This window comes from Schistocerca piceifrons, unplaced genomic scaffold (assembly GCF_021461385.2).
Source record: "Schistocerca piceifrons isolate TAMUIC-IGC-003096 unplaced genomic scaffold, iqSchPice1.1 HiC_scaffold_59, whole genome shotgun sequence".
Classification (NCBI taxonomy): Eukaryota; Metazoa; Arthropoda; class Insecta; order Orthoptera; family Acrididae; genus Schistocerca; species Schistocerca piceifrons.
Genome location: NW_025728832.1, coordinates 25,001 through 30,000, shown reverse-complemented (window position 1 = coordinate 30,000; position 5,000 = coordinate 25,001). Strand labels below are relative to the sequence as shown.

The following is a 5,000-nucleotide window of genomic DNA, read 5'->3' as shown; positions in this document are numbered from 1 at the left end:
TTTGTTCAAAGTAAACGTGCCGGCCCACCGAGACACTCAATAAAGAGCACCCTGGTAGGATTTCAACGGGGTCCGCCTCGGGACGCACGAGCACGCACGGGGCGGTCGCACGCCTTCGGCTCGCCCCACCGGCAGGACGTCCCACGATACATGCCAGTTAAACACCGACGGGCGGTGAACCAACAGCGTGGGACACAAATCCAACTACGAGCTTTTTAACCGCAACAACTTTAATATACGCTATTGGAGCTGGAATTACCGCGGCTGCTGGCACCAGACTTGCCCTCCAATAGATACTCGTTAAAGGATTTAAAGTGTACTCATTCCGATTACGGGGCCTCGGATGAGTCCCGTATCGTTATTTTTCGTCACTACCTCCCCGTGCCGGGAGTGGGTAATTTGCGCGCCTGCTGCCTTCCTTGGATGTGGTAGCCGTTTCTCAGGCTCCCTCTCCGGAATCGAACCCTGATTCCCCGTTACCCGTTACAACCATGGTAGGCGCAGAACCTACCATCGACAGTTGATAAGGCAGACATTTGAAAGATGCGTCGCCGGTACGAGGACCGTGCGATCAGCCCAAAGTTATTCAGAGTCACCAAGGCAAACGGACCGGACGAGCCGACCGATTGGTTTTGATCTAATAAAAGCGTCCCTTCCATCTCTGGTCGGGACTCTGTTTGCATGTATTAGCTCTAGAATTACCACAGTTATCCAAGTAACGTGGGTACGATCTAAGGAACCATAACTGATTTAATGAGCCATTCGCGGTTTCACCTTAATGCGGCTTGTACTGAGACATGCATGGCTTAATCTTTGAGACAAGCATATGACTACTGGCAGGATCAACCAGGGAGCTGCGTCAACTAGAGCTGAGCAGCCGGCCGCCCGGGAGTGTGTCCCGGGGGCCCGCGCGAACACGCAAGCGTCCGCTCAATCATTCTGCAAACAGGAGGAGGCTGAGCTCCCCTGCACAATACACCTCGAAACCCTCTCAGGTCCCGGCGGCGCGCAGCGCCGTCCCAAGTACTTGGTCGGGTTCGAGAGAGGCGCAATCGCCCGGAGTTAGGCGAGTAGACGCTTTCGGTGCGACCACCCGTGCTCCCAACTGAGCTTGCCGCTGCCGACAGAGGCCCGGGAGCGTGCTGTCGTGGCATTGCCGGCGGGAGACAACACGCGCCACCTACGGTGACCGGCAGCTCCAACGCCAGCGCCACAGAAGGACAAAAGCCCCACTTGGGTGCCGAAGCGAACTCTCCCAGCACAGCGCACACGCCAACACATCCGCACAGCTGCGATACAAACCACCAGCGAGAACCGCTGGGGCGACCGAGCAGCAGACGGCGTCGCGGCGCCGAGCGCCGGGCGGCGGCGCATCCTCAACGCACACAGTCCTCAATCGGACCAGCACACTGCAGATGTCCACCGCGCTTCGCACCGGGCCCGCGAGGACCTACTTTGGCCGCACGGCGCCGCGCGCAGGGTGCGCCGGCGCGCAGCTGCGACGCCTGCCGCGTCCGTCGGCCGGCGCGCCTGCCACTGGCCGCCCCCACCAGCCGGCTGTAGCGCGTGCGCCCACGCACCGCGCGGCCAGCACGCCGGGAGGCGCCCCCTCACCGGCCGGGGACGGTCCCACCCAGCCACCGCCGCGTATCGCTTCACACCCAGATGCCGTTCAGTTTCGTCGGCATGGTGGGTATCGCTGGAACAACCGGTTAGTACCTCAACCTATCGTCGCCATCACCGATTCACCCCTAGCGAGAACAACCGCACCACAACGGGTTACCATTTCTTCATTTGCGTAACTTCACCAGAAAACGTAGGCGTCCATCGCCATTTGCAACTTCAACCATTATTGCATGCCTGTGTCAGGTGTCACGCCACACTACGTCTGCCCACATACACGCAACAAAATGTGCACGCCTAGACAATACGTGGAAGGTGGCCCCCGTACGTATGCGATGTCCATTGCTCGAACGACTGTCAACCGGCTTCTGTAGCATGTCGCAGATATGGAACGCGCTGCACCATGCCATCACGGTGTGTGAGGAGAGACGACTAGGTCCGAATACATCAACAGACAGCTCATGCTGATCGCCATCCACGGCGTCCGTTCCTCCCACACGTCTCTATGGCGTACCACACTGCAATCCAGCTCTCATAGGGAGACGACACGTAGCTGCGTGCACAATATTTGCACTGTATGGTCCGCCGTTTTTGGGCGCAGTCGTTGTACGGTCACACATGTGCCACGATGTATCATTCAGTACATAAGGACGAATGTGCAGTACAGATTGTGGTTCACGCGTACGACATCAGCGGACAGTTGACACAGGCCGCACCACAACGTAGCCTGCGTACGTCGCATGCGAAGGGCATTGAACATGCAAACTTGTCACCAACCACCTTGCGAAGGCAGGGGGCAAGGTGGGGACGTGGGGAGAGGTGGGGGGGGGGGGGGGGCGGCATGTACGCCCTGCTGCCATCCACATTACAGTGTACAGCAGGAGCATGTGGAAAGTCAGCAAGACTTGCAAGGTGTTTAACATGAAGCGATACACAGGGGAGCGGGCAGTGCGAGTAGCGAACTATATTGCGAGGGTTGCGGGTGGGCAACACTACACTAATTGAACGAGTCGTATAACAATTACAGAGCAGGTTTAGGCGACAACGTGGGTTACGATAGGCGACAACGTGGGTTACGTTAGGGGACAACGTGGGTTACGTTAGGGGACAACGTGGGTTACGTTAGGGGACAACGTGGGTTACGTTAGGGGACAACGTGGGTTACGTTAGGGGACAACGTGGGTTACGTTAGGGGACAACGTGGGTTACGTTAGGGGACAACGTGGGTTAGGTTAAGGCACAACATGGGTTAGGTTAAGGCACAACATGGGTTAGGTTAAGGCACAACATGGGTTAGGTTAAGGCACAACATGGGTTAGGTTAAGGCACAACATGGGTTAGGTTACGGCACAACATGGGTTAGGTTAAGGCACAACATGGGTTAGGTTAGGGGACAACATGGGTTAGGTTAGGGGACAACATGGGTTAGGTTAAGGCACAACATGGGTTAGGTTAAGGCACAACATGGGTTAGGTTAGGGGACAACATGGGTTAGGTTAGGGCACAACATGGGTTAGGTTAGGGGACAACATGGGTTAGGTTAGGGGACAACATGGGTTAGGTTAGGGGACAACATGGGTTAGGTTAGGGGACAACATGGGTTAGGTTAGGGGACAACATGGGTTAGGTTAGGGGACAACATGGGTTAGGTTAGGGGACAACATGGGTTAGGTTAGGGGACAACATGGGTTAGGTTAAGGCACAACATGGGTTAGGTTAGGGGACAACATGGGTTAGGTTAGGGGACAACATGGGTTAGGTTAGGGGACAACATGGGTTAGGTTAGGGGACAACATGGGTTAGGTTAAGGCACAACATGGGTTAGGTTAGGGCACAACATGGGTTAGGTTAGGGCACAACATGGGTTAGGTTAGGGCACAACATGGGTTAGGTTAGGGGACAACATGGGTTAGGTTAGGGGACAACATGGGTTAGGTTAGGGGACAACATGGGTTAGGTTAGGGGACAACATGGGTTAGGTTAGGGGACAACATGGGTTAGGTTAGGGGACAACATGGGTTAGGTTAGGGGACAACATGGGTTAGGTTAGGGGACAACATGGGTTAGGTTAGGGGACAACATGGGTTAGGTTAGGGGACAACATGGGTTAGGTTAAGGCACAACATGGGTTAGGTTAAGGCACAACATGGGTTAGGTTAGGGGACAACATGGGTTAGGTTAGGGGACAACATGGGTTAGGTTAGGGGACAACATGGGTTAGGTTAAGGCACAACATGGGTTAGGTTAGGGGACAACATGGGTTAGGTTAAGGCACAACATGGGTTAGGTTAGGGGACAACATGGGTTAGGTTAGGGGACAACATGGGTTAGGTTAAGGCACAACATGGGTTAGGTTAAGGCACAACATGGGTTAGGTTAAGGCACAACATGGGTTAGGTTAGGGGACAACATGGGTTAGGTTAGGGGACAACTTGGGTTAGGTTAGGGGACAACATGGGTTAGGTTAAGGCACAACATGGGTTAGGTTAAGGCACAACATGGGTTAGGTTAGGGGACAACATGGGTTAGGTTAGGGGACAACATGGGTTAGGTTAGGGGACAACATGGGTTAGGTTAAGGCACAACATGGGTTAGGTTAGGGGACAACATGGGTTAGGTTAAGGCACAACATGGGTTAGGTTAGGGGACAACATGGGTTAGGTTAGGGGACAACATGGGTTAGGTTAAGGCACAACATGGGTTAGGTTAAGGCACAACATGGGTTAGGTTAAGGGACAACATGGGTTAGGTTAGGGGACAACTTGGGTTAGGTTAGGGGACAACATGGGTTAGGTTAAGGCACAACATGGGTTAGGTTAAGGCACAACATGGGTTAGGTTAAGGTACAACATGGGTTAGGTTAAGGTACAACATGGGTTAGGTTAGGTTACACGTTGTTGTAAGGAAAGGTGTGGGGGGGGGGGGGGGGGCGGGGCGGCAGGTTCGTTGATAGTGATTATAGTAAGTGAATGCTTGTGACATGATGAGATTTGTCACGTCAGGATGCACCTTTGGCTTATTAGAGGCGGCGCTCCAATTCTATGCTTGTGTCAGACCTGTGTCTTTGACTCATGTCATTGTTTGTGCGCTGTGACAGGAGGTACTATTGTGATGTTGGGTGCACCGTTGTATAGGACATGTGTGGGTGTTGGTGCCTTATCTGCGCAATGGTGGATGTCGAAAGGGTGGGATATTCTATTTTCCGCATGGACCTCCTGGTCTGGTTGTGATAGTGTGGATTGTGTAATGTGGCGGAGAGGATGCACTGGATGTTGTTCCATGCTGGTGCTTACATATTGTATGTGCGCCTGTTAGAAGCAGAGAGTGGTGCGTGATCAGAGTGTCTGGCTGACGTGTGGTTCCCATTGTGGGCAGAC

General features: G+C 54.1%; 1 non-coding gene across 1 annotated transcript in view; it reads right to left on the bottom strand.

Annotated features, from left to right (window-relative positions):
- Positions 1–853, bottom strand: part of LOC124761980 — a 1,909-nt gene extending 1,056 nt beyond the window's left edge. Inside the window, exon 1 of the ribosomal RNA XR_007012477.1 lies at positions 1–853. This exon is cut by the window's left edge and continues 1,056 nt beyond it. This is a non-coding gene — a ribosomal RNA (small subunit ribosomal RNA).
- Positions 854–5,000: the final 4,147 nt, after the last annotated feature.